Genomic DNA, 10,515 nt, shown 5'->3' with positions numbered 1-10,515 from the left:
GAGGAATGTGCCTGGCGTGTTCAAGGAATAGTAAGGAGGTAGAGGGAAAACAGCCTGGAGAATAGAGCTGAACATTAACATGGAGTCTGTCTCAAAAACTTGGAAATGCACAGAAATACAGAACATCACTTGTACTCACACAACCCAGAGAGAAGTACTGATCACTTTATAGTGTATGTTCTATAGTCTTTGTGGAGGTGACTCCCTTGGTAAAAGACAGTTCCCAGTGAAAAACTTCAGTCAAACACTGAAAACATAAGTGCCCTTCTGATGTGGGTCATCCTGAATGTGGTGCAAAGGTTTGCAACATACAGCCCTGTACACAAACCTCTGCAGCATTTGCAATTCTTTCATGTCATTTCATATAACAGTAGGTGAACTCTTCAGTCGAAGAAAATGGACATTTTAAGACACTTGATGTGCATTGCCCAACTGCCGTGGAGAAAGTTGAACCACTTTCCAAGCTGAGTGGATTTTTCTCCTGGGAAGTTTCAGAGCACCTGCCACCTTCCCGGGAGCACTAGTTCTCCAGAAGCCTGATCCTGTTTGCCCCGTGAAGCTACGCATAACCAACCGGCAAAAGTCTCCCAAACTAGGTTTTACAAGTGACGACGCCAGTAACTAGCACTTACGCCATGCCGTATAGCTCTTCAGAATGTTTCGTCACTGAGCCCTTACGGTAACTCTCACCCTAAGTTAGAGCAGGATTGTTTTTATTCTACTTTGCAGATTTGGAAACTGAGACCCAGTATGCTAACATGAGCTTCCAAGATGCCACATGGCCAGTGAATGGTAAAGTTGGACCTAGAGCTTGTTTTGCTCAAGTGCCCACGTTTCCCCCCATCTCATGATTTCTCACATGCTGTTACCGCTCCCTGGAATGCCTCTCATTATCATTCCACTCCCTCCCCTATAGCCTGGCAAATGCTTCCATCCTTTTGAGGACCTGAGGTAATTGCTCCCTCCTCTCTGCCTCCACAACATTTGTGTGAGTGTTTATCACATGTGGTCGGCATTTCTTGCCTCTAGATCCTTCTATCTCATTACACTTTGAGCTCCTTGGGATTTGGTCTGCGTCCTGCTCATCTTTCGACTTCAGTTTCTGGCATAGTGCTGGGCACGTGGTCGGCACAATGGAAAATTGAAAGAAGGAGAAAACTCACATCCATCGATCCCATCTTTGGCTTTGGGCTGGATTGGTTAGGTAAGGATAAGCCACTGGAACGAAAGACCCTAAAATACAGTGAAATAAGATGGGGTCTTATTTGTCTCTTCCACAACAGTCCCAGAGTGAACAGTTTGGATCCACGGGGTGGCTCTGTCATCCTCAACAAACATTTTCCACCTTTGATATCAAGGCAGCTATTCTGGTTGCCACCATTTCTCAACCATCTCAAAGGGGGCAAATGGTAGATGGAGACCAAGCAGCTTCTCTGTAAGGTTCTGATGCAGACCTTGCCTGCAACACTTCTCCCAGCCCACTGGCTAGGACTTAGGCACGTGGACACACCTAGTTGTGAGGGAGACTGGGCAGCCACGGGGAGGTTCTGATTACTAAAGGAAGATGGGATACTGGAGGACTATGTACATTCTGTACCACACAACCCATGGGGGTGATGCCAACAACTAACCCTTGTGGAAAACTTGCTAAAAACCAGGCACTGTTCTAGGAGTTACAATACAGCCCTATGAGGTAGACACAATTATTTTACTTGTTTACGGATGCAGTTTTACAAGAGAATGAAGCCCAATACCCTAAGGCATTCATCATGAATTAGTGTCTCTTGCATGCATCTAGAATGGTATGAATTATGCACCATTCTTGGGAGAACTGAAAAAATAGCCACTCAAATAATTTCTGTGTTATGGTTCTGATGAGAAACCCTGTATGGTGCTGTTGATGGGTCCCTTTTAAGGAGGCAGGCATTGGGTTAGATGCTTGTCTTTGTTTTTAATAAATTTATTTATTTATTTTTAGCTGCGTTGGGTCTTCGTTGCTGTGCGCAGGCTTTCTCTAGTTGCAGCGAGCGGGGGCTACTCTTTGTTGCGGTGTGCGGGCTTCTCATTGCGGTGGCTTCCCTTGTAGAGCACGGGTTCTAGGTGCGCGGACTTCAGTAGTTGTGGCTCGCAGGCTCTAGAGCGCAGGCTCAGTAGTTGTGGCGCACGGGCTTAGTTGTTCCGCGGCATGTGGGATCTTCCTGGACCAGGGCTCGAACCCGTGTCCCCTGGATTGGCAGGCGGATTCTTAACCACTGTGCCACCAGGGAAGCCCCAGATGCCTGTCTTTGATTGGGTTTCCCCAAAAGCAGACCCTAAGCGAGGATTTGGGAATGCTTCATTTGGAAGTTATTCCATGAGCAAGAGAGTAGGAAAGTGAGACAAGGAAAAGAACCAATGAAATGTGTATTGATAAGCAAGTTACCACTCAGGGCAGTGGAGACTCAGTCTAGCTGGGACTTACTGAGAAACTGTGTAGGACACACCTCGGGATTTTTCCACTGGGGTGAGGACGCTGGGATACTTACCTGTCGATTCCTTTCCCTCATTGAGGGTCTCACCTGAAGACGTTGATTTCCCCGCACTTCCTGTCTGCTCTGTGAAAGGGCCAAGCAAACTCCCACTGCCAGAGAATACCCTCAGACAGAGAAACACCGGAAGCTGTTGGCATGTATGGGAACTGTCTACAGGTAACCTCTGAGGTGGTGCAAGGGGACATAGGTGGAACACTGACATCTGCTACAGGGCTTTATACATGTTATTTTATTTCATCTTTACAATAAACCTGTGCCTAAGATATCAACATCTCTGTTTCTCACATGCAGAAGCCAAAGCTCAGAGAGATGGAGGAGCTCTTCCAAGGTCACACAGCTAGGAAACGGTGGAGTGTGGGGACCAGTCGTCTGTCTGTGTCACCTCCCTCTATTTCCCATGCCTTACGCCCTCTACCAGCCTTATGTTTAACTGATCTTCATCATCAACACCCATCCAAAACTACTGCCTTCAGGCTTTCTAAGGTTTCTCATCTCTGAGAAAGACAATTGATGTTTTTCCAGCTTTAGGTGGATGAAACATGGTGAAAGACTCTATTTATTGCTCCAAATCTATACAGGCAATCTCCATACAAAACCATGTCCTGGCTTTATATAAAGTTTTGAACAAGTTCTCTAGCCCCCATTTCTAATCAGGTCGCTGCCCCTGAGCTCCTCTTGTCTTGACATTCTGGAGCCGCTTCTGCTTAAAGCAAATACCTCTCATCTGGTGCCCATGGTCAGGTCCTTGTTTTTTTTGTTTGTTTGTTTCGCCCCCCCGCCCCAGACAAATGTTCTTTCTGTGAATCACTCCTGCTGAAATGAAAAACCTAAGGCCAAGATGTGGTTAACTCTCCATCAATTATGCAGTAAGAGGAATCAGAGAGAAGGACGGTCTGCTCTGAAGGGGGGTTTAGCAGCCCATCTTAGGATCATGTTAGAGTACTAGGGAACCAGTATTTCTCAGTCTACCCACTGCTCCTGGCTCCCCCTGACAGTTTCCCAGATCTACTGCCAAATTTTGACCCACGCACAGAATGTGTTATGATTATAGCTAAGTATATATACTGCCTTGGTTTTGTATGTTAGATGAAGCATTGAGCTGAGTAGGTGGTGGGAGCTATAGCATAGCTCACCAAGAGCAGGATGCAGGGGGCAAAGCAAAGTCAGGAGTTCTTTACCTTGTGAGTATATGGAGGACACTGTGGATTAGATTGTTCAACCTCCATTCCAACCCTCTCCCGGTGGGCAGAAGTAGGAAAACTAAAAACTACATTTCCCAGAATCCCTTGCAGCTGAAGACTTGGATGTGATTTAGGTTCCACCAATCAGAGGTATTTGCTCAGGAACTGTGTGGAGAGAGACAGGGTGCAGAGCCAATATGTTGCTCCTGTGGACATGGCAGAGGTGGGTGGCTCTCGAGTCAGTGGCTGTGGTAGCGTTCTGACTTGGCAAGAAGTTTCCTAATCCTGGCATGGGCAGCTCCCGTGGCAGCTCAATTCTGGGGTGTGGCTTTGTGAGCTGTTTCTGGAAACATACTATAGTCAACTTCTTCAGTCCTCCCAGTGATTCTGTAAGTCGTTTACTATCCTGCTTTCTGCACCTGAACCCCAACTGAAACAAGGAAATAGCCAATAAGGACAGTGAACAGTTCTGACAACAAACAGCAACACTGGGGTGGAGGGTGTCCAGGTGAATAGGTGCTGATGGTGGGAGTGTTTATAGACCCCTTGTCACTATGTCAAAGGAAAAGGACTACTCATTGCCAAGCACTATTTATTTCCGTATCACAGACAACACCATTCAAATTCATTCAAACCATGCAGGCTTTATAAAGGATGTCAACACTTCAGGGTTTGATCACGGGCATAGAAATCTCCTGGTTAATGGGCAGTTGTCTGAATTAATGCCTTAAAACGATCAGTTTCCAGGTCTGTAAGAAACTCAGTGAGTGACACAGGTATTGCCAAGATTCTAGTCCCATTCCTGAGGTTCAGAGATGGAAAGGCACTTACCTAAGATCACACAGCAAGTTGTAAGAGCCAGAACTGGTTCTCCTGGCCCTCAATTGTTCCATTGCTTCAGTGAATGAAAAGAGTGAAGAAATGGATGAAAGAGGTATGGGACTGGCAGCCAAGATGCTACCCCCTAACTCCAGAGTCCAAGGGCCAACCTGGGGTTGGTGGGGAGGAGGAGAGAACAGAAGGCAGATTTGGGCAGTGAGAACGACACTGAAATGCTTTTTAAGGACTCACTCTTTAGTCAAATTCAGAGACAGAAAATAGAATGGAGGTTGCCAGGAGCAGGGCTGGGGAGGGGGGAGGGGGGGTTTGCCTTATGGGAACAGCATTTCTGTTGGAGAAGATAGAAAATTATGGGGATAGATGGTGATGGTTGTGCAACAGTGTGAAGGTACTTAATGCCACTGAGCTGTAAACCTAAAAGTGGCTAAAATGGTAAATTTTATGTTCTGTGTATTTTACCACGATAAAAAATTTGAAAGCACTCTCTATGGCCACTGCTGTGTGAGAATATTGGCTGCATGAAGGTGGCTGCCTTCTAGTCTGAGGAGTGAGAGCAGGGCGACAGAATCAGCATCCTAGTCTCTCTGTGGGGCAAAAGCTGCCCCCCAGCTAGCATCCCTGGGAGTGCTCCAGGCTCTAAGCTGGGGGAGTGGGAGTCCTGCTGGGGGCGCCCACTGGGGAGGGGCACCAGAGCCCCCACCAGAGCTGGTCTCCCAGGACTTCGGAGGTGCTTCTCACAGAAGTGCACTCCCCCAGAATGCACCACCAAGGGAGACCCCAGAGGCAGCCTGTCTGTGCCCGTGGGGAGCGGCAGGCTCGGGGCTGGCTGCAGCCCCAGTTGCTCCCCTCAAGCCAGTGAGCCTAACTCTAGCAGACGCAGTCCAAGCCCTGCCCATGTCTCTTGGGCCTCTCAGGGTCCTGGGCCACCGCCCACTGCCAGGATCTACCCCTTGGTGCCCAAAGGGTTTTCACGGAAACCCAGAAGTCTGCTCTGCTCGCATTCACCGGAAGCTGAAAGCTCAGGGACTTGCCCTCAGATGTTCATTTATTTATTTTTTCAACAAGAGAAAAATAGTTTATTAATGCATGTGGTGCACCTCACACAGGAGAAATCTCGGTGATGAGTAACTCAAAGGGATGGTTAGAACTTGGGCTTATATAGCATCTTAACAAATAAATTTGTAGAGAAGTGACAAGAGAAAGGAAAAGGATTTTAGGCTTCCAGGGGTGTCAAAATATGGGAAGGTAAATATTTGGGGGGAAGCCAATGGAAGACAAGTGTCAGAGGTTCATTTAGAAGCACCCCACCTTCCTCACCCCTGGGCGCTATTCCAAGGAGGGGTTTTTGGTACAGCTTCTCATCGGCTCCCTGAGGAATTCAGCTGGTTCCTCACCCTGGGGTCGGGCTTGCCTGCACACACTATTACTAGCACACTCTTTATTGATTTCCTTTCCTCTCCTCGCCCCCTACCCTCCACCCCCGGTTCCTTCCCACCCCTCCACCACAAGTCCTCGAATCCTTGACCCTTGACTTGCAGAACCCACAACAAGAGGCTGACTGCCCCTTCCCCCACTCCCCCATGGTCTGTCTGGGGTGTGGGTGGTCTGACAGCGTCTATCCCTCGATCCCTTGATGGGCCTCCATCCTGAGCCACGTGGAGCTCAGTGCCTCTAAGACTCCAGCCCTTCTGTCCCCTGATAGATTTCCCTCCATCCCTGGCTCTGGAGCTTGATTGTTCTTCGCATTAATTTGGAGGGTCGCTCACTAGACTCCTGTCCTACCCAGGAAGTATCTTGTCAGCTCTAGACCACTTCCAGGCCTCTGACCAAGGTGAGGTCCCGATGGTGAGGAAGGGCCAAGGCCAGAATCCTCTGGGTTGGGGAGCGGACGTTGCATCAGGCAAGCTACAGCGCTGGAATGAGGGGGTGGAGAGAGCCCTGGAGCCAGATGCAGAGTCTACCCAGGAGCTACCAGCAAGTCTCCAAGTGACCCTGGTTCGTTTCCTACTCTCTGCCTCAGTGTCCCCACCTGAAACATAGCTGTGAAGACGCAGGGCACACAATTGTGCTGAGTGTAAATGAGATCTGAACCGCAGCACCTGACCCCTTAGCACACAGTAACGGCTTCACACACCTGTGATGAAACCCTATCATTAATATCAGGAGGTGGAGGTTCAGAGAGGTCCCAAACCTGCCTAATACCACACAGCCTGGTGAGTGGCAGAGGCAGGAGTCGACCTCAGGCTGTCGTGTGGAAAGCCGGAATGTGGAAGTTTACTGCTTTTAGATAAAGAAGGTAAATGTTAATATCATCTGACAGTAAATTGAGACTCAGAGATGGGCAGTGCCTTGTCCCAAGTCACACAGGGCTGTAATGGGAGCCAAGTGCTCCTGGCGCCGGGCCTTGGGTTTTCCTTCCTGGACACGACCGCCTTCCCCTCCCCCCAAGGTTGCTAGTGGTGGGGCTATGCGGGGAGGGCTGCCCCAGGCCTTCCCCAAGGGTGCACAGTTACCTCAGGAGTTGCACTCTGGCCTCCCTGGACCCAGCCTCTTTCTCTCCAGTTCTACCAAAGCTGTTAGGGGACAGGGAAGGGGAGACCTTCATTCAACAAACATTTATTGAGCACCTATTGTGTTCCAGGCTTTGTTCTCAAGGCTTGGAGTATGCTGGTGAAGAAAAGAAGAAAGACCCCTGACTTCTTGGAGGCTGAGGAGACAGGCAATAAACAATAAAACATAAGACAGAGAAAGACAAATATTATATGGTATCACTTATATGTGGAATCTAAGAAAATGATACAAATGAACTTATTTACAAAACAGAAATAGACTCACAGACATAGGAAACAAATTTATGGTTACCAGAGCAGGTAGTGAGGGCAGGGAGAGAGATAAATTATACACACTACTATGTATAAAATAGATAAACAACAAGGCCCTACTGGACAGCACAGGGAGCTCTATTCAATATCTTGTAATAACCTATAATGGAAAAGAAAAATAGATGATAGATAGGTAGGTAGATCATTGAATCACTTTGCTGTACACCTGAGACTAACACACTGTAAATTAACTATACTTCAATTTAAAAAATGGTTAAAAACCCAATAAAACCTAATAAATAAGCACATTATACAGTAGGTCAGAAGGTGGTGATGTTGGGAAAAAAGAAGGAGCAGAACAGAGTAAGGGGCCTGAGAATAGCTGGGTGGGAAGTTGTGGCCTCATCAAACAGGTGGTCAGGGTAGGGCCCCATTGAGAAGGGTCAAGGGAGAGAGCCACGTGGACATCTGGGAGAACATTCCAGGCAGAATGAACAGTCAGTGCAAAGGCCGTGGGACAGGACTACACCTGGCAGATTTGAGGCAGATTAAAAAGGCCGAGGTGGCTGGAAGGGAGTGAGTGAGGCAGAGATCGGTCGGGGATAAGACAATATTGGGCCAGATCAGGTAGGGCCTCGTGGGCCTTGGCGAGGACTTTGGCTTTTACTTTGAAGAAAACAGGAATCACTGGGAGAAGACGGACAGCAGAAGGTGGGAGGAACCCAGAGGCCCCAAGGTGTTGTGTAGATGTGCCCATCAGGCCTAGCTAGCTCCCAGCAGCCCAGACACTCCACTTCATTCCAGAGGGCCTGCAGAGATGCTTCTGAACCAGGAGTCAGGGAGAGAAGAGGAAGCCGTTGCCACCACTGCCCCAGGTGCCCTGAAATGTCCCCTTTGGGGAGCACCAGATCCCAGGGAGTGAACCGCTGCTCCTCTGGCTGTGGGGCTCAGGACACCTCCACGTGAGGAGTCCCTGCCAGGGGGGTCCTTCAGAGCAGCTTTCTGCCTGTACCCCAGAGAAAGTGGCAGCTGCCATGTGATGGGGGAGCCCAGGGCATTGGGCAGAGTCAACATACCCTTGGCCCTGCCTGCAAAATCACATTTTCCAAACACACAGCTCCTCTAAGCCCCTTATCTGGCCTCCAGGTAGCAAAGCTCTGTTGCTGGGCAATGGTGTTTTATCTGCGAGTTCTGCACAGAGGTTGTATGAGGTGATTTCATTAGATCCTCTACCATCTGTCTCTGCAAACGTCCCCAGGGGCCTCCAATTAACGTTTTGCTTTTCTTCTTTCGCAGATGTTCGCTTTAATCTAATAAAGCAGTTTACAGGCTTCAGTGGGCCCCAGCCCAGGAGGGTGGTGGGAGAGGTAGGGGGAGGTTGCCATGGGTGCCAAGCCCTGGACGCAGAGGCGAGCTCACGGGGGCTCGAGGCACAGCAGACTGGAAAGAAGGACCCGGCCTGGGCCAAACTGCGACACGAGAGGTCTTCCCCTAACCCACCTCTCCTCCTCCTTCCTGCACCCAGATTCCCACAGGGGGCCACAGTGGCACTTCACTCCCAAGCGGGATGTCTTTTCTAGGGAGACACCTCTGGGCCAGAAACTTCTGGATCCACGGGGGAGATCACCTGGGAGGTGGATCTGCAGAGGCTCCATAGAGACAATGCTGTGGAAGAACTGCTTTGTGGCGTGCAAACCCAAAGTCATGCCGAGGGGACCAGACGCAGGAAACCAGGGGTCTGGGGGAGAGAGGGTGGTTGAGAGGCAGGCTCAGGGCAGAGGAGAGGAGAGCAGCTGGCCTGTTTGGCCGAGGCACTGTGGTAGGAGAGAGGCGGGAGGCAGCCCTGCCCTCCCAACAGGGTCAAAGCAACGCAGGGGGCTTCTGGGATGGGGCCCCGCGGCCAGGACTCCGAGGGAGACGGGACCCCAGACCCCAACCTCTCAGTTCTACAGGCCCCCAAAAGGCTGGCCTCCAGAGCCTCCCAGGGAAGAGTCTTCAGGTGATTTCAGGGCGATCCTGGTCCCCAGAGCCCCTGACCAGCTGGAGGAAGCCACTTAGGATGGTGAAAAGGGCTGCACTTTAGAGTCTGGTCTGGGTTTGAATCCTGGCTCTTCCTGGTACTACTGTGTCACCTTGCAAAAGTCACTGAACCTTCCTGAGCCTCTGTTCCTATTCTACAAAATGGCCAAAATAATTTTTTGCATGATTTCTATGAATTGAACCGAGAGAATTCAGTCACCAACATCTGTCAGTGCCAACTATGTCTGGGGCGTCTCGGGAGCTGATAACAGGAGGGAAAGCTCCAGCACGGTTCCTGGGTGTCCCAGGTGGCTGTCGTAGCTCTCTCCCTGTCCTCTCTCCCTCAGGCTCTGTCCCCTGGGGGAGCACTTTGTTCGTGTGGTCCATTTTGTATTGGACCGACTAACGAGCCACGTCCCTCACTCTTCAGCATCGCCAGGGCTGGGCAGCTCAATGTCCGGGAGTGCCTCCGTTTTCTCATCTGTAAAATGCGGGGTGTTGATGATACTACTTACCTCCTGGGGCTACTTCCCTGTTGGCACAGTGGTTAAGAATCTGCCTGCCAGTGCAGGGGACACGGGTTCGAGCCCTGATCCAGGAAGATCCCACAGGCCGTGGAGCAACTAAGCCCGTGTGCCACAGCTACTGAGCCTGCACTCTAGAGCCTGTGAGCCACAACTACTGAGCCTGTGAGCCACAACTACTGAGCCCGTGCCCCTAGAGCCCGCGCTCCGCAGCAAGATAAGCCACCGCAAGGAGAAGCCCGCGCATCGCAACGAAGAGTAGTCCCCGCTCGCCACAACTAGAGAAAGCCCGCGCACAGCAACGAAGACACAACACAGTCCCAAAAATTAATTAATTAATTAATTAAAAAAAGAAAGGAGTTGCTGTACAGTTGGGTGCTTTGACACAGGGCCTGCCCACAGTGAGTGCCACGTCACTGCACCTGTCATTGTAGTAGCTTTAGGATGTGGTTATCCTTCAGGTGACTGAGTATCTCTGATGTTCAAGCTCCTCACAGCTGCATCTAGTGCCCTGCAAAGTGGGGGCTGGGAAAAAGGGTGTTAGGGGTGGGGTGCTGGTGCCCCGAGTGGTGCCGATTCTGCTCTCCACAGATGGGCA

The sequence above is a fragment of the Delphinapterus leucas genome, chromosome 2 (assembly GCF_059928025.1).
Source record: "Delphinapterus leucas isolate spDelLeu-1000000601 "Yukka" chromosome 2, BTC_Dleu_Yukka2, whole genome shotgun sequence".
NCBI lineage: Eukaryota > Metazoa > Chordata > Mammalia > Artiodactyla > Monodontidae > Delphinapterus > Delphinapterus leucas.
Note: the sequence above shows the minus strand (reverse complement) of the source record.